This window comes from Rhinatrema bivittatum, chromosome 8 (assembly GCF_901001135.1).
Source record: "Rhinatrema bivittatum chromosome 8, aRhiBiv1.1, whole genome shotgun sequence".
Taxonomy (NCBI): domain Eukaryota; kingdom Metazoa; phylum Chordata; class Amphibia; order Gymnophiona; family Rhinatrematidae; genus Rhinatrema; species Rhinatrema bivittatum.
The window spans coordinates 43,123,673-43,143,878 of NC_042622.1; the positions used below are offsets into that span (position 1 = coordinate 43,123,673).

General features: G+C 42.2%; 1 pseudogene; it reads right to left on the bottom strand.

Moving 5' to 3' along the window:
• Positions 1-808: 808 nt before the first annotated feature.
• LOC115096658 overlaps positions 809-20,206 on the bottom strand; it is a 39,122-nt pseudogene continuing 19,724 nt past the window's right edge.

A 20,206-nucleotide genomic window follows, 5' to 3' on the forward strand; every position in this document is an offset into this window, starting at 1 on the left:
ACACCAGGTGATATTTCAGGCTTAAGTCCACTTTGAAAATTCAGGCTGAGGTCCACACTTACAAAGTAATGGCGGATTTCAGCCCTAAGAGTACTGTTTTGATTGGGTTCTGCATGTGTATAAACTAGCTTGCAAAAGTTTTAATGCAAAAACTATGCCATTGAGGTATTGATATGCAAAACAGCTCATTACTTATTAGTGAAGTAAAAAAGTACCCTTGCAAACTGCTTTATAGAAACATTAACGCAAAAAAATGAACTATATCTTAGGGAGGTGTGGTTAAGATTTTACGATGCCCTCCATGGGTAAAATACCTGTGACCTATATGATCTGCAAATCATTAACATAGGTCGTTAATTGGTAATGGTAATGGACAATTTTAGTGCACTTTAGTATACTAGCCCCATAATGTACTGGTTTGCTTTAGGTATCTGTCTGGTTGACACAGTTGGATTTTCTGACTCTCTGAGAGAATTCTGATTTGAGTCTTATGCCTTCTAATAAGAATATAAGAGCATAAGACTTGCCATACTACTAGATCCCATCAAAGGTCCATCAAGCCCAGTGTATCCTATTTCCAAAAGTAGCCAACCCAGGTCACGAGTACTTGGGGTAGACATTAGACAAGGGGAAGACAGATTTCTGCAACTCCTTCTTAATTGCTTATGCAGCATGCACCTGTGGGCTGGGAACTGTTAACCATTTCACTTCTGGTCCTGGGTTTTTATTTTTTTCCAATGGTATACTTGCCATTCTACAGCCGGAGGTAAAGCGCATCAAAAAAGATAATCAGTCAAGTCAGCAAACAGATGGTCATATATCATTTATTTTTTTTATTATATAATACAATAAATTAGTTTTTCCAGCACTTTATTATTTTTTTTTGAAAAGGCAGGTAATGTAAATGTCAGTTAACACAGAGAGGCTGATGCTGTTCCTCTGACTCATCTGATTCTACATCCACAAGCAGGTATCCCTTAGCATTTTTGAATTTATTAGAAGAGAAGTCCGCCATCAACTGCCTGATGCTGCTCCTGTAAGGGGTAATTTGAAACTGCATTTTTGATCTCTGGTTTGGCTTCAGGCTTGGCACCCTAGAAAAAGAAATAGAAAATTGTTGGTGGAAAATGTTTTCCTGTTACGTTATTTATTCCCAGATTCTAATAAGATGTCATGAAGTTATTAACACGATCAAGGAAAGGGACCTTTACATGGAGGGATCCACCTGCCACTTATCTGCCTCACAGATATAGTAAGTGGGAAGCCTGCTTCATGGAGTTTATATTGACTGTCTATCACTGAATCATGGTAATCGGTTTAACTGCCAGGTTAGGCTTGTATGTGCATGCACACATGTGGTATCTTCAGTGGATGACACCAAACACGTCTCTCACATGCATGGGCCCTTAAAACTGCAGCAATCTTATCTACCAGCTCTGCCTGGTGCTAACCAACTGTAAGTGATGCAGTGTATGCTAACCCCTGCACCCAGTTAGCTTACCTTGACAATGAAAATCCTGCTCTAGCCTTGTAGAAAACGAATACAATATAGATAGGGACCTTCGTTTTTAGTTTTTAGTTTATTTTGCCTCAGCATTTCCATGTTAGAACAAAGATAGAAATCAGTGGAAAAATGACTTTTCCACTGATGTTTCTCCCCTGTGTTGTATCAAAGTAATTTTTCCACTGACATCTCTTGTTATAATATTTAAATTCCCAGGCAAAATAAAATAAAAGCTGAAAACCAAGGTCCCTAAATATAGTATAGGTTGATCTCTCTTCTATCATTGAATTTCACCAACACATTGTGGGGATAATTTTCAAACAGATTTACACGTGTAAATGTAACTACTATTGTAGCAATTTTCAAAAGCTATTTGCCCACATAAAGTGCTCAGGTAAATCCTATGTACAATTCAATGGCATAAATTATAGCAATTTTCAAAAACCCACTTGCTCGGGAAAAGTGCATTTACGTGTGCAAAACCCATTTTTGAATGTGTAAATGCTTCTAAAAATCAGGCCCTGTTTTTCTTGTCAAATTAAGCTATTTCTTGACATCTCTCTCCAGCACCATAGAAAATTCCCCTCTCAAGCTATGTAAAATAAGAACAAGGTAAGACTAAGCGTTCCTGCATCCTATCATCCTGTCTCCAATGGGGTTTTAGAGCAAGCGCATATGCGGCACGACACTTGTAGAGTGGATCCATCCCCTGTCAAATTCTTCAAGTTTCCAGCGGTTAAGATGACTTCTTTGCGTTTAATAACCCATGATTGACCCATTGTCCTTAAGTTTGTGGAAACCCTTTTTGAACCCAATTAAACTTCCCATGGCAATGAGTTTGATGAATGAACAGTATGTGTCACTTACTTTATAATGAGCTGGTCCTCTACCAGGCCGCTGCCTTCCACCACCAGTTCACAGTCTGTCACGTCGTCATTCAGAGGGTTGACAAACGTTATGTCCACAGTAACAGTTTTGCCCACTTTGGCTTTTTTATTTAACTGTAGGGGAGAAAAAATCATTTAGAAATGTTTATTCCTTCTGTTTTTAGAGTTATACTTAACATCAGAGAAAACATCAAAAACCACAGTATATGTTGTTGTAGATGGAGATAATGCTATTTATGCATTAAGACAGATTTTAGAGCTGCAAATTGATTAGACCTTAACAGGAGTGTTAAGTTTCTTGACTGGGCCATCAAAACAAATCATACTGGTGGAATTGTAGTTCTGACCTACCTATGCATTCCTTAAGAAAAGCAAAACCGCAAGGCCCAGCATGCAGTGGGGTAAAACCAGGACTGGTTCGACCTGTCCTGAAAATCTGGAGCCCGTTGTCAACCCTAAACTTGATCTTTCCTTGTTTTCTACAATATTTTGGGTTATTGCAGCCAATTTGTTAACCCAGATGTGGGAAAAAGTCATAAGAAAGTGGAAACTGGAGTTTTGCTACTGTGAATAATTTTTTGTGTTAGTGTTTTTTATCCCGTACTCAGGGCCGGCGCGACCTTTTAGGCTTATTAGGCAGTCGCCTATGGTGCCAACCATTAGGGGGAGCCAAACAACAGCTGTGTGGGGAGCCTATCCCACTTGTGACAAAGAGTAGAGATTTGGTGGGCCACAAATGAGGTAGGAGTCAGGCCGAAACCAGGATGCAGTGTGACTGGGGGGGGTGGGACTGGGGGTAAGGCAGAAGGCAGAAAGCACCTAGGGGGCCTAATACCCCTGCACCGGCCCTACCTGTACTTGGTCAGCCTAACTTTCAAACCTATTCACGGTACAGCATTTGTGTGAGTCAATGGATGTGTGGAGATTAATGCTAGTATTTTGTAAACTGTGTGGAGAAAGTTGCAGTTTAGAAAACACTACATATTTCTGTTCTGAAAGTAGACGTGTGTATTTTTACTGCAACAAAATGCACACTTTCTCTACCCATTTTATAAAGATCAGTGCATACATTTTAAATGTGCAAAATAATTGTGACATAGTCATAATAAACATTCTGAATTAAACGTCCTGGCAGGTATTTTATAAAGTATGCAGATAGGGAATTGCGCGTTGCGGCATATACGTATGCATGTGGCTGTATATAGTTTTACCATAACATGCACATATCAAATATGTGCATATTATAACATATGTATTTTTACACATGAATATGTAGACTAACTTATGAAAGCATGCAATGCATTGAAACCATGTATTTCAATACATTGAACGTGCCTTCTTTACACATCTATTTATAAAATATATCAGGTGAATTTTCAAAGGAGTTACGTGTGTAAATGTAACATACTATCATAGCCATTTTCAAAAGCCATTTACTCCAGTAAAGTGCACTTATGCAAGTAAATCCTATGGACAATTCAGCGGCATATATTGTAGCAATTTTCAAAAGCCCACTTACTTGAGTAAAGTGCATTTACTAGAGTAAAACCCAGTTTTATGCATGTAAATGATTTTTTAAATCAGCCCCTATGTGCATATATTTTATGTACAAAAATAAAGTGCAACTTACTTGCGTGAGTCAGGATTTACACTCACAAATCAGTGTATTTTAAAACATACGTGTGTGAGTGAAATTACCAGTTTAACTAATGTCCACCAGTTCACCCATCCTTCCCCAGCTCATTGAGACCCTCCTGGTTCTTCAGCCTGAACTCCCCCCAGTTCAACCAGATCTCCCACCCAGTCAGTACTACATAATAAGCATGTTTAATATCACTTACATCAGATAATTAGCAGTTATATACCAAGTAAGTTGGAAAATGTACCCGTGTGTCTTTTAAAGTAGCAACTTATGGGCCTGATTTTCAAAAGAATTTATACGCTTACAAATGGGTTTTACTTGTGTAAATGCACTTTACCCATGTAAGTGGGCTTTTGAAAATTGCTATAATATATTCCATTGGATTAGCCATAGCTGTCACTGTCTTGTTGGTCTAGAGGTATGATTCTCACTTAGGGTGTGAGAGGTCCTGCGTTCAACTCCCAAATGAGCCTTTACCTTTGTGTGTCTAGAGCTCATGGGGAAAGGAGATCCAAAGTTGATACTAGTCTAGGTTTTGCTGAAATTCAAGAATAGAATAACCATTTTGGCATCTGTACTTGGACCTGTGCTTTTCAGTATATTTATAAATAATCTGAAAAGGAATTTTGACAAGTGAGGTAATCAAATTTGCAGATGATACAAAATTATTCAGAGTAGTTAAATCACAAGAGGATTGTGATAAATTGCAGGAGGACCTTGCGAGACTGGAAGATTGGGCATTCAAATGGCAGATGAAATTTAATGTGGATAAGTGCAAGGTGATGCATATAGGGAAAAATAACCCTTGCTGTAGTTACACGATGTTAGGTTCCATATTAGGAGCTACCATCCAGGAAAGAGATCTAGTTATCATAGCAGATAATACTTTGAAATCGTCGGCTCAGTGTGCTGCAGCAGTCAAAAAAGCAAACAGAATGTTAGGAATTATTAGGAAGGAAATGGTGAATAAAATGGAAAATGTCATAATGCCTCTGTATGGCTCCATGGTGAGACCACACCTTGAGTACTGTGTACAATTCTGGTCGCCGCATCTCAAAAAAGATATAGTTGCACTGGAGAAGGTACAGAGAAATGCAACCAAAATAATAAAGTGGATGGAATGACTCCCCTATGAAGAAAGGCTAAAGAGGTTAGGGCTATACAGCCTGGAGAAGAGACGGCTGAGGGGGGATATGATAGAGGTCTAGAATAGGTAAATATGAATCGGTTATTTACTCTTTTGGATAATAGAGGGACTAAGGGGCACTCCATGAAGTTAGCAAGTAGCACATTTAAAACTAATCAGAGAAATTCTTTTTCACTCATAGCACAATAACAACCCCTGCCCTTTGGTTCTAATGTACTGCCTTATTTATCCAAGATTATAAATTGCCTTATTTATATGTTTAAAGTTGAGACTAATTAGTTTCTGTCTTCTTATTACTTAGATTGAGTATTCTGATTTGTTCCATGTAAATGGCCATGTTAACTGTTCCTTGTAAACTGTTCCTTGTAAACTGTTCCATGTAAACTGCCACCCGGCAGTAATTATTACTGTTCTCTGTGAACCGGAGCGATATGTATTGTATACAGGAGCTCCGGTATATAAAAACCATAAATAAATAAATAAATAATAAATAAATAAATATAGCTCTGGAGTTTATTGCCAGAGGATGTGGTTAGTGCACTTAGCGTAGCTGGGTTTAAAAAAGGTTTAGATAAGTTTCTAGAAGAGAAGTGTATTAACTGCTATTAATCAAGTTGAGTTAGGGAATGGCCTCTGCTATTACTAGCAACAGTAACATGGAATAGATTTAGGGGTAGATTTTAAAAGCCCTGCGCACATAAATTCTGCTGGATTTACGCGCGCAGGGCACTCGCGCACTGGCGCGCCTATTTTGCATAGGCTGCCGGAGCGTGCAAAGCCCCGGAATGCGTGTAAGTCCCGGAGCTTGCTAAAATGGGTGGTTCGGGGGGGTGTGTCTGCGGTCCTGGGACGTGTCTGGGGGGCGTGTCTGCGGTCCGGGGTGGTCTGGGGGCCTGGCCAGCTGGTGTGCGCAAGTTACTCCTGCCAGCGGCAGCCGTAACTCCATCGAACAAGGTAGGGGGGGATTTAGGTAGGGCCAGAGGGGTAGGTTAGATAGGGGAAGGGAGGGAAAGGTAGGTTAGATAGGGGAAGGGAGGGAAAGGTGGGGGACAAAAAAAAAGTTCCCTCCGAGGCCGCTCCGATTTCGGAGCGGCCTCGGAGCGGCCTCCGGAGGGAACCCCGGATTTTAACGCGCGTATCTTTTAAAATCCGGCGTACTTTTGTTCGCGCTGGTTGTGCGAACAAAAGTATGCGCGCGCGTATTTTTTTAATATCTGCACCTTAGTATTTGGGTGCATGCCAGGTTCTTGTGGCCTGGTTTGGCCTCTGTTTCAAACAGGGCGCTGGGCTTGATGGACCCTTGGTCTGACCCAGTATGGAAATTTCTTATGCTCTTCTGATTTACCTGCATAAGTGCACTTTATGCAGGTAAATGGCTTTTGAACATTGCTACACTAGCAAATCCTTTTGAAAATTAGGCCCTTTGCGTGTAATTTTTGGCCCCCAGCCAGGAACGCCTCAAACCGCTCCTTTTTCTCATGCATTTATGTGCGCACAAAAATGAAAATGCGTGCATATTTTGGACCTTTAGAAAATATGGAATTCACAAGTAATGGCTAGTTACATGTGTATGTGCTAATTTGTTTATACATAACATTTTGAAAATTCAGCCTTATACCGGTTTGAAAATAGTTGCACCCATGCTTGGAATCATCAGTTCACTGATACCTCCACCATGTCACCCAGTCCTTCTCCAGTTCACCTGAACCCTCTAGCACTTCAGCCTGAACCCCCACCAATTCACCCAGACCCCCCCGCTCCAAACACTGCAGAGAACCAACAAGTCTGATTTCACGTGTGCAAATCAATGAGCAGGTGTAAAAGTGTATGAACACATTCACCAATGTGTACCAGAATATTTCTTACAAAAAAGCAACTGCTGTACATACTTCTGAACCCCGCCTTAAAACACACCTAGACCACCCCTTCTTTCCCTGATAAAATGTGCATGTGAAGCCAAAAATATGTGCATACTCTTGATGTCCGTGTGTACATGCTACGTACCTGAAAATTCACCTTTGAGTGTATTATTTAAAACTGTATAGACTGTTCTTTTACGGTGATAACTGCCTCGTTTTTTATTTTATTTGTGTCCAATGTACTTTTTATTTTTTTGCTTTGGCTAGTGACAACTAAAGTATAGACTTAGGGCCTTATTTTCTAAGGGTATCGCACGCGGTAAGGGACGTTTCGAACGCGAAATGTCCCTTTTCGCGTGCGATACCAAAATGGGGGCGGAGTCGGCCCCGGAAGAGGAGGAGTCGGGGCGTCACCGGGGCCGACTCCGCGAAGCCGCCGCGGACGACGAAAAGGTAAGGCCCTTTTCGCTTCCGCTTTCGCTCCCAATAGCTACACCTCCTTTGGTGGCGCTATTGGGTGCGAAACCGGCAGCGATCGCACTGAGATGGTGCGATCGCTGCCGGCTAGCGTAGGACTGCCCCCCAATTCGGCCCCCCGCCCCTCATCTTCTAAAGTATCGCAGGCCTGCGATACTTTAGAAAATGAAGCCTTAGGTTGTTATTTGTTGAAATTGTTCATATTGATTTATATTTCTTATTTTATGCAGTCTGCAAAATATCAATGCTAGATATTAAATTATGATAAAAATAATTAAAAATTAAATTGCTGAGCCAATAACTTTGCATTACTTTACAAAAAAAGAAAAACTTAACAGTTGATTATACAAGAACACCACCTATTGTTTTTCTGCAAAACATTTCACCAGATTTCAACCATTTGCCTGAAAGATTTGGCATTAAATCCCCAGCTAAAGATTTTGCCAAAAGGCAAAAAGCTGTGATTTTTTGCTAAATTATTTTTTTTCAGATCTTTATTCAAGACATTAAATTTACTTATTTCTTGGTTCTGTTGGCCTCTAAGTCATCTGTTTTTTTTTTTTTTTAAACCTAAAACATTTGGACCCTGTTTCAGGTTTGGGCTAAAGAACCACTCATACTCTACAAATCAAGAATGAAAAAGAGAACAGTGTTTTTTTTTTTTGCCACAATGTAAAAAATAATTCCCCAGAATTAAGCAAAATCATGCATCATAAATATTAAAATTAAGCAATGATAGGGTTTGTGCCATCAACTGCAGGACTTCAAGATGCAATATTTCTAGATTTTTTTTAAAAATAACTTTTGTATGCAACTCATTTTCTTATACAAAATGTTTCTTGTATTATGGCTGCGGTGGGTGTGTGGCAGAGGCTCACATGTTAGCTGTGATTGCTGAATTATTAAGATATTTTCAGCAGTGATCGTAATAATAAATGATGGCAGATAAAGACCAAAATACCCCATCCAATCTGCCCAGGTGAGATTCATCAGGGAAAGAGCACATAATATCACTGAATGGATTGTCACTCAAAATTTAGAAAGATGCAGTCACAGACCCAAGGAAAAGCTATAAAGGAAGCTGACAAAAAATCATGCAAAAGTAACTTAGGCCTAGATTTTCTAAGTTACCGCGGCTTCCTGAATTGCGTGGTAACGGGGGGGGGGGGGGGGGGGGGCAGGCCTGTGAAAGGTGGTGCTATTGGGCACGAAATGGGCAGCGAAAAGGGTTCTTACCTTTTTGCTGTCCGCGATGTCTGTCCCGGTGCCGCCCCGACTCCTCCTCTACCGGACTTGACGCCGCCCCCATTTAGTGATCGCACGCGATCGCTTTGTAAAATGACCCCCTTAGCCCTTATTAAAAGCCACTAAAACCATAAAATGCCCTCCTATATAATTCAGACTTTTCTATTATTCCAGAGGTGATATGAAATATTTGTTACGCCCCTCTAACAAAGTTAAACCCATCAATGATGATGCATTAGAATCCGGGAGTGAGAAAACAAAAATACAAACCGAAATTACAATTTTCCAGGTTAGGTATGTCCGTGTTGGTGTTCCTTTTCATGAGAGATTTGCAAGGCAAAATCCACTTACTAAAAGTGCAAATTCAATGGGTTTCGCCTCTGGGCCTGCCTACCTTGCCCTCATCGTTTCAACAGTGCAGGGAGTAGGAGAAAAAAAACCTAGGTTGCACAGCTCTTTGTCCAAGGCTTCATCTCATGTACACGTGTGCGCCAGTAAAACTTTGCAATAATTCCCATTTTCTAAGTAGCACAAAACTTTAATATGGAATCCCTTTAAAACTGCTGCACCTGAGATTGCGTGAAAAGTGACGAAAAAAGCCAAGGGGGTGAGTATGGTGTGCCTGCCTGCACTTTTTTCTGGCCTAGCCAGCATTATACATTGTTCAGTTTCATGAGCATTAAAATAATATAAATAAAAACAGGCAGGACTTCCATTTATTGAGCTTATCCATACCTGATTTTCCCAAGCTCAGTTAAATAGTGCAGTGTTTTACCTCCATGATGATGGGCGGATTGTTCAGCGTGAAACTTCTCTCTAGCAGGAGTCTCCCTTCTTTATTATCCTCACACACAGTGGAGACTTTGATCATATTACCATCCGTCAAAGATTTTTCATACTGAGTATAAGGGATGTTAATGGGTATCGTTTTCTCTGGACAATTTAATAAAATAAAAAAAAAACCAACAACAACAAAAATCAGAGTGCAGTAATGTGATGCATTTCAATCTGAAAATACTGAAGCAAAGATCGGATTCATCGTTCTGTCTTTTGTGCTTGAACATTTAGAGGTAGATTTTCAAAATCTACGCGAGCGCGTACTTTTGTTTGCGCAGCAGGCGCGAACAAAAGTACACCAGATTTTATAAGATACGCGCGTAGCCGCGCGTATCTTATAAAATCCGGGGTTGGCGCGCGCAAGGCTGCGCAAAATCGGCAGCCTGTGCGCGCCGAGCCGCACAGCCTGCCTCCGTTCCCTCCGAGGCCGCTCCGATTTCGGAGCGGCCTCAGAGGTAACTTTCCTTCCCCCTCCCTTCACCTACCTAACCCACCCCCCTGGCCCTATCTAAACCCCCCCTTACCTTTGCGCGCGCTGGCCGGCAGCCCCGCTCCGTCCTCTGGTCCCGGGGGCTGGTCCGGAGGCCTCGACCACGCCCCCAGGCCGGCGCCATGCCCCCGGGCCCGCCCCCGAAATGCCGCGGCACGCTCCCTCCCACCCCTTTTTGAAAGCCCCGGGACTTACGCGCGTCCCGGGGCTTTACGCGCGCCGGCGGCCTATGCAAAATAGGTGCGCGCGGGCCTTTTAAAATCCGCCCCATAGTACCAGTGCAGGTAGAATTGATACCTGTTCTCTGCACCCCCTATCTTGGCTATTTCACATAAGTCTACATTGTCAAGACAAACTATTCTAGGGCTGGTTGAGGTCTGGTATGTCGTGGTGGCCGGTATTTCACATGCTACTTGTTTTTTATTCCACATCAGAGTTCACCACTTTGACATACTGAGAATAAGAGTTTCCAAACACAAGTTCCTTTCTACAGCTGTTGCCGAACTTACTGGAGCATTGCATAGCCATCAGCTACACCTAATTTTTTTATTTCAAGGATAGGCTATTAACATAACAAATTCAACAATTCTATAGTAGACACTGTATAGTATTTAATTTCTTTTTTTTTTTTACATGAATGCTTACCCTCATTAGGTCCAAGGCTAACAGACTGGGAGTCAGTCAGGATCTCATTTTCTGGTGCCCCTGTATACATGATGGAAGAGGCATTGGTGTTGACCTCCAGCACTGTGTTGACAGCTGACTCATTTTTGAGGGCCAAGGTCATGTTGACATCCTTACCGACCTCGAGGGTTCCAACAGTTTGTAACTTTCCGGAGATTTCAGGCTTGCGTACTGTCTCTGTGGCACATCCATCTCTGCTAGCCGATGACATCGCCCGGAAGCCTGAGTTGCTTCCAGACAGTTTTTTAAGAGCGCTGAAGTAGACCTCTCTTTCTTTAGGAGAACCTGATTCAGAGGGAAGCACGATGATGAACTGAAAAGACTGCCAGCATCATTTAGTGTAAACCCTGTAGTATTTCTGTGTCTAGTATTGTGGGAAATATATATATAGTTTAGTTTGAAATTAAATATGTATAACCGATGATGCAGGTATAATAGCACCTTTACTATCTGAAATATGTAAGGCTGTTTGTAATTAAATGTAAGTAACAGATGATGCGGTTATGACAGGGCCTTTACTTCTGCACTTTCAAGTTCTGAGGTTTATTGGATATAGGGCCATGTGTCAGGAAAAGGTTTTCCTATTTTGTGTTCATGGAAGAAATGTTTAGCTTGTCTGCTCCAGAACGTGCCTATTGAGTCATTCGGCCTTGTATTTTCCTGTGCTTCATTTACAAGAGACTGTATATAGGAATGGGATCATAAAAATCACCCACACAGTCTCTGAAAGTTCATTTCTAATCTTCTTTTCTCAGTTTCATTTAAGATTACATAGAACATATTAACCCAAATGTTTATTTACAGCTTCTTAATTTACAGCTTCTTATGTGAGCCAATGCAGCGAGAACCCCGGTTGTAATCTACAAACATTTAATTCACATTTACTCAAATAATCATTCAACTTTGAGCCTATTCAAATTCGACTCTGGTTTTTAATTTTTTAAATAAGATCCTGATTTTCCAGGATTGGTTCTGATTTACATGAGTATTCCCAGATCTGAACAATTTGAGGTATTCTGTACATGAATACAGTGAAAGATATTTTCATAATTCAAATATAAATGTGAACCTGCCAATTTTTGCATGTGAGCTAGATTTAAAAAAAAAGACCTGAAGCTAGCTGAATAGGAAAATTCGAGTCAAGTTCCGAATCTTCCGGATTTATCCGAATGGACTTACAAAGGTTTGGATTTATCTCATCCCATTTGTGGTCTGTGCTGACTGAATCTGATTAATTACCTGAATCTCATACTCCTGCCGCTTCCGTTGGTGTCAGGTTTAATCCAAGTCGACTCACCTATCTCTATTCTTATCAATTCAGCAGTGATTTTTCTGCCACGCTAACTCGCTTCCTTTTCCCCATTGAAGTTGGAGTGGAAAGCGGAGATCACAGCCTGTATACTTTCTTTTATTTTTAGAAAATTGCTACTGATTACATATGATTAGACTTCAATAACTAAAAATAACTTCTCCAAAAGGCATCATAAAAGTAAACTGGACATATTCCAAGAGGATAATACCACAACTAGGAATGAACCATCAAAAGACGCAGCCTAGAGGACTTAAAAGGACGTTCAGCACAATGAGCATGTCTTTAATTTAAAAGTGTGGTTTTCTATTCTGCAGAATTCAGAAATGTGCAAGAAGTTATGCACAGCAGTACACTCCATAGCACGGTGCCAAATATCAGCTGAACCCGCACAAGTACTTTTACCTTGTATGTCACAAAATGGCAACAGACAAACATATATGCAACACAGTGATTTAAAAAGTATATGAGTTAGATTTATTTTTCTTCTGCTGCTGAAAGGAATAGGTAACAAAACAGTCAGAGAAATGGTAGTGGCAAATGTTTCCTTTGAAGCCATCAGAAATCATTCTCTCATTTCCTTAAGAGATCTATTGCCCCCTTTCATACCCATTCACCTCCAGTCTTCCCAGCAAGGGTGGGAGGGTGGGGGGCTGCTAAGCCAGGAAGCCAGTAGTATTGCCTCCTGGATTGCAGGGACACCTAGTGGACATGACTGCAATTGCGAGAATTAAAGAGAGATTTTTACAGGAGACAACATTTTGATTCAAGAGGGCCCGTTGTAGGTCTTGGAATCAGAACTTGGGTGTGCAATACCTATCTGGAGCCAATGAGAATCAAGGGATCGATTGCTAATGAGCCTTTTTAATTAGGTATAAAAGATATGCTGTCTTTAGCCGCAGCGGTCACTGAAAATTACCTTCTAAAAGTCCGTTTCATTCCTTAATAGATGTAGAAATAACATTTTGTCCACAAAAAATTATATCTTATGGCCATTTATTTTTAATGAGTAAAGGTCCGAAAGTGATGTTTGTTTTTTTTTCTTAAAGATGAAAAAACACATGCCTCCTCTAACTGAATACATATAGCCTTGCCACCAAAGTCCTATATATAAGTATATGTACACAACCAGGGCTTCTTATCATGTCTTTCCGTCTACAGAAATTACTTCTCTTTTCATTCATGTAGCCCAATGTATAATCATTGGTCCTCAATTAAATTGTTTAGGTATACACGATTAAAAACACTGAACGTGCTAACACTTTGCTGAATCAAGCCCTTGAAACAATAGATTTAAGCTGTATATCCATTACATTGACAGTCTCCCCTCTTAAACACAATAAAAAAAAATTATCCAATAAATTTCTTTGGAAAAATGCAGAAGTTAAATAATTGACCAAAGAAAGCAAATGAGGCAAATCATTTTCCTTACCTTCTGGATATTTATAGCTGTTTGTGAGGTCTATTCGAGCATGCTGGCCCACGGCCTTCGTGCTGATTCTTTGGCCAATTGACGATTTATCATAGGAAACTTTCTTACGACTCCCATTTTTATAACGGATCCACTTGGTGCGGTCTCCGTTCACTTCAGCATACACAAATGCAACATCGTATCTATGATCCAGGAGTCCCTCCCTGACAGCTGCCACTGAGGTGGGACCTAGGCAAAATATTCCTGCAGCACGGAGAAACTTTAAATGATTAGGAAAGTAGCTAGCAGCATATCCAAACATTCTGCAAGCATTTGTAACCCTTTCCCGGGGAACATGTCCAATTCCAAAGGGCCCTGAAATAATTTATTTACCGTGGCTTGCCTTCTCAGTCTCTTGCCACACATTCTTTTCTCAAGGGGTGGGTTCTTTCTGTGGGGGTAAAGTAAAACCTTCTTGGCCCAAGCAGGGTTGTATAGTGTCTCATAGGAGTGTGTTACCCTTTCTCTTTGGGGCAAGTACACTTACAAACTAGGCAGGGCTCTCTGGATGGAGGTTCAAATTAAAGTTTACTTTGACCAAGTTCAAAATAATCACAAGATGGAACAATCAGCATTTGTCACCGTCAACCATGAAATCCTTTTAAGCAGACTAAATGAAATCGGCCTAGGCAACTCCTCACTTAAATGGTTTAAATCATACCTATCAGATAGATCCTATAAAGTCAGAATGAATGCATCAGAATTCAAACCAATCCCCCTTCCACATGGTGTCCCTCAAGGCTCCTCCCTCTCATCCACCCTCTTCAACATCTATATCCTGCCCCTCTGCACGCTCTTAACTGAACTAGGCCTATCATATTACGTCTACGCAGATGATGTTCAAATCCTGCTCCCTCTGAAAGAAACTCTTGAAACCACCTTAAAACTCAGGAACACCCACCTACAGAAAATAACTACTCTCTCAAATGTCTCTCTCCCTCAACCAAAAAAAAACCTGAAAGTTTATACATAAAAACCAAATCCATCACAACAATCAGCCAAAACCACACAGCACCTGAGATGGAGAAGCAAATAGTTTCCACAGCCAAAGACCTAGGCATCATCCTAGATGATGAACTAAACCTCAAAAAACATATCAATACAATAATAAGAGATGGATTCTTCAAACTTCAAATTCTAAAAAGAATCAAACCACTTCTATACACCCATGACTACCAAACGGTCCACCAAGCACTTTTATTCTCCAAACTCGACTATTGCAATGCCCTTCTTCTTGGCCTGCCATCAACCACCCTCAGACCATTGCAGTTGCTATAAAACTCAGCAGCAAGACTACTCACAAACAGCAAAAGATCGGACCACATCTCACCTATCCTCAAAAACCTACACTGGTTACCCATTCCATTCAGAATACAATATAAAGTCCTCACCTTCATCCGCAAAGCACTCTACAATGACAAGTTTAACTGGCTGAACGCCTTCCTCTAATTTACAACCCACAAAAGAACCTCCGCTCTACCAACACCGGACTATTCCCAATTCCCTCACCAAAAGTAACTCACCTGACCACAATGAGAGAATGTGCTCTATCCGTGGCCGGACCCTTGCTCTGGAACAACCTACCAACACATCTAAGATTGGAACCAACAACGCAATCCTTCAAAAAAAAAACCCTCAAAACACGGCTCTTCCAAAAAACCTTCCCAACATCTACCTAATGCCCACCCACCCACTGCACTAAGATGAACTTCACTTCCCCTACAGACCACCTGAATCTCCTTTCACACCCTCCCCCTATACCACCAACAGCGCCACTCTCCTCACCAATTTCGACTCCCTTCTCTCTAGTAGCACATACACAGCAATCACACTACTACACAGCAATCACCGACCTCTTCTCCACTTGAATGTCCGCAATGTTTATCTCTTGATCATATTTATACTTTTTAAATTACACTGTGGCAAACTATAGACACTTGTACTATTCAATGTCAAAATTGCTATTCTCCATGCTACTCCTGACTAGACACTAAAAACAATGCTGCGTCTGCTCCATTGTAATCCATTGAAGTTATATCCTAATTATTCTACGTTACATTATTTATAATGTTATACTATAAGATACTCTGTAGGACATATCGTTGTTCCCGTTTCAGTTTAAATTTTACTGTAAGAATTATCTTTGAAGTTAAATTGTAAAATAAGAAGGCCCTGCTTTCTTAGAACCAAGTTATAATGTAAACCAATGCGATATTCCAGATCAAACACCGGTATATAAAAACAAACAAATAAATAAATGAAATGTCCAGTTACATCCAGGGATCTTAGATTTAAAGGAGTCAGGATTTAATTGATCTCTAACTCTGTGGATGTGTCCATCCAGGCAGGGGCTTGAAACTGGCTTATTCTCCATGACCGGGAATGATAAGTGTCCCAAGTGGGCTGAGGGTATCCTAATCGTGAAAGATACCCTACCCAGTACCTGAGGTTCACAAAGAATCCCATACTCAAACTTACCAGCTCCCTGTGTCCCAGGGGTGGAAACGCCATTGGAGTCTCCAGATGTCCTTCTCCTAATTTCTCCCCATGACTCCTCTTCACCAAACAAATGCAGCCCTTCGGAAGGAAAGGCTGGCTACTGAAAGCAGTCCTACAGCTTCCAACTTGGGGCAAGGAAGGGTGGCAGAAAACAACTTCCTTCCCTCTGGGTGGTAAAACTCAGTCTGTTATCAAAACGCTTCTCTTCTGTCTGCACAATCACTGCGGCCTCCTCTTAGGCTGGGCAAAGACAGCCTAAGAAGTTCTATCTGCCAGAAAGCTCAGGGCAAAACTGTGAGAAAACTACAAAAAATCCTACTGCCTCTCTCCCTCCGCTCCAACCTACTTCTGGAGATCTGGCAGGGCAGTGTGTCTCCCTCTCTGTGCTAGGTTGAAGGCCTAACTTGCAGGCCGATTCAGTAAAGCCTGCGGGAGAGCGGACGAACACCCGCTCTCCCGGCGCGAGCACCGGCCCCTTGCCGGTGCGTGCGATGCAGTATTCAAATTAAGTGGTGCGGTAGAAACGGGGAAAAGGAGGCGCTAGGGACACTAGCGCATCCCTAGCGCCTCCTTTTTGACAGGAGCGGCGGCTGTCAGCGGGTTTGACAGCTGACGCTCAATTTTGCCGGCATCGGTTCTCGAGTCCGCTGACAGCTACGGGCTTGGAAACCGGACGCCGGCAAAATTGAGCGTCCGGTTTTCAGCCCGACAGCCGCGGGCCGAATTCAAATTTTTATTTATTTATTTACTTTTAACTTTTTTTACTCTTCGGGACCTCCGACTTAATATCGCCATGATATTAACTCGGAGGGTGCACAGAAAAGCAGTTTTTACTGCTTTTCTGTGCACTTTCCCGGTGCCGGAAGAAATTAGCGCCGACCTTTGGGTCGGCGCTAATTTCTGAAAGTAAAATGTGCAGCTTGGCTGCACATTTTACTTTCTGTATCCTGCGCGAATACCTAATAGGGCCATCCACATGCATTTGCATGTTGAGGGTGCTATTAGGTGCCGCGGGTTGGACGCGCGTTTTCCTCCCCTTACTGAATAAGGGGTAAGGGAAAACGCGCATTCAAGAGCAGGCTAACAGTATGCTCCGTCGAAGCGCACTGTACTGTATCGGCCTGTTGGAGAGCTCACTGAAAACACTCCCCTGAAATCAAATCTAGGCTGCCACACTCTCTCAAGGGCTCATTCCCGCCCTTGTGGACCAGAAGATGATCAATCAGAGACTGCCTCTGGGGGAGGGCCTATGCAAGAATGCTGCCTCCACCTAAGCTGATATAAATCCTGAGGGCTAGGAGCTAGGGCCATGTAGTGGCTGACCAGTGGGTCTGCCACATATTTATTTATTTACAAGATTTTTATGCCGCAGCATCCAATGTCCTACGCAGCTTCCAATAAAACCATATATAAAATCATAATAACATAAAAAGATAAAATTACAACAGGAATACAACCAAAGACGGACTGGTAATAATTTTGGATCAAACTAGCCTCATTAACTCTTTGTAGCATGCATGGAAATTGAATTGACCCCAGGGAGCTTACAAGGTGAAAACAAAAGATTTTGAGAAGATAATCTTACAAACTATAGAAAAAGCTTGTTTGAATAAATATGCTTTTAATTGCTTTTTAAATGATTTGCTGCACTCTTGTTTGCACAATGCCAAAGGTAGCTGACTCCAAAGTAAAACACCTGCAACTGAAAACAAAACTCTCTCTTGATTTTGCGAGCCTGGTTAATTCATGGCTAGAGATATCAAGCAGACAGTGACCCTCTGATCTCAAAGTGCAACAGGGTGATGAATTTTCAGTAATTTTAAACAAAGAGGTGTGTCATCTCCTAATCCACTGTGAATCCTAGTAAATATTTTATAATGTATACAAAAGTCAACTGGTAGCTAATGTAGGGAGTTTACAATCTTGGGAGTGCAGGCAAGATCCTAGCTGCGGAAATATGGATTATTTGCGATGTCTGGACTAAAATTTGAGGTAAACCCAAATACAAAGAGTTACAATAGTCAATACTCGATATTATCAAACAGATAGAAAATTTGATGCATCGAGATTTGGTTTTAATCTCCGCAACATGCAGAGTTTCCAAAATGATTTTTGAACCAATGATTTCATCTGAACTTTGAGGGAACGATCTGAATTGATAATCCTAAACTTCTTGCCTGACACTGATCGGAATAGCATGTCCTGGAAAGGAAAACAACCGAGGGGAAGGACATGTCAACTTTTTTGCTTCTATAGATGACTTCTGTTTTGTTGACATTTAAAGGTAATCTAATACATGATAGATTTTGTTGGTAGGAGGAAGGCTTCTTGGCCGTTATCTCTTTATTACCTCCACTTGGCTCCTGGGGGGTTGAGTCCAGAACCTGCCATCCATTAAAGTAGGACCCTAGGTCTCTTCGGATGAACCAGCACTCATTCCAGACATGGAAATTCCTATCAATGAGAAAGAAAATAGGCATTATCCGGCTAGGATTCTTCTGGAAGATACAAATAAGGTTCTAATTTGCAAAATGAAGGTCCATAGTGAATTTCCGATGTAGTTACTTTGCTTTTAATGCCCTTCCTTACTAACTCCCAAACGTACCTGTGTAAGGCTTACTCCGATCCCTTACCAATGTGTTTTTCCCCTTTTCTACCAGCATTAGGGACTTGCATTTTTTTTTAGACCCTGTCTTAAAGCTTCCTTCTCCCAAGGCTGGAATTGGTCAGCTTGGCCCTATAAACTGGTGCTGAGCATGTGCAGAAAGCAGAGGGCCAGATTTTAGTAGGTATGCACGGGCGTAGATTTGAGCGTGTAACCCGGCACGCACAAATCTATACCTGATTTTATAACATGTGCGCGCAAGGGGGTGCAAGCTTGTACTCTTTGTGTGCACCATGCCCTAGAGGAGACCCGATGGCTTTCCCCGTTCCCTCCGAGGGAACTTTCCTTCCGTCCTCCCACCTCCCACCTTCCCCTTCCTTCCCCTACCTAATCCGCCTCCCAGCCCTACCTAAATCACCCCCCTACCTTTATTTCATAAGTTGTACCTGTCTCTGGGCAGGCGTAGGTTGCGCGCACCGGCACTTGGCCGGCGCGCGATCCCCCAGCATGGCCACTGTGCCGAAGGCCTCGGTCCCGCTCCCACCCACTTCCCGTCCCTTTTTTCAAGTCCCGGGACATGAGCGCGTCGCTGGGCCCATGCAAAATAGGCTCGGCACGCGCAGGAGCGGGTTTTAAAGGGTTACGCGCATATGTTATGTGCGTAACCCTTTTAAAATCCGCCCCAGAGCTGAGCAGGAGTCAGAAGGAGTGTTTTGACTGTGGTCCCTTGCTAGGCCATCCCTGGCCTGGAGAAGAAAAGGCAGAGACTGACTTTTTGTTGGAGAGGTTGGACCTTTGTGAAGAAAGATTTTTCTTGATACTGTTTTTGAGATTTGATCCCAGTTTTAAGACGGTCCCACCCCTGCCTGAGGGAAAGAGAGTCTGGGTGCATTGCTCACCCTGCGCCCATCTGAAGTGGGGTGGCTTTTGCATCTGCCCAGAGAAGAAAAGTTTTGGGAGAATCAGTTTTGGAAGCTTTTGCCAAAGCTTTTGTCCCAGGAGTTTTGAAAATCACTGGAAAGACTGAGACCTGGCCTTTTTTTTCCTGAAGTCCACTTTCAGTCACCCAGGGCTGTCGGTGTTAAGTTTATCCCTACATCATAGGGATTTCTGGCTCAGAGGACAATGAAGTGAGAACAGGCACTGTGAACTTTGTGAAGATTCCTGAACTTTATTTGAAAACCACCTCCAGTGTCCTGCCTGTTTTTCACCTTGAAGGAAGGCAACATCCCTGTGAGCCAGCGGACAGCGAGTATTAACTGTGGGAGAGTGACGAGACTGAAAGTGAGGTCCCCGTTCCCCTGCAAGCCTTGGGCCCAGAAGGTTAAGCCTCCCCCCATCGAGAGAATCCACACCCCGGGGATGAAAGGCCTGGATCCCGAGAACCGGGACTTAGCCCTGGGACTGAGTGTGTCCCTTGGACCAATTTGGCCTGAACACCGAAGTAGGGGGGGGCTACATCTGCCTCTGGCTTCAGGTTGTGGAGAGATGAAATAATTGAGTTTTAGGAGACAGAGGCAGGGCTTGGCTGCTCAACACAAATAGTAGTG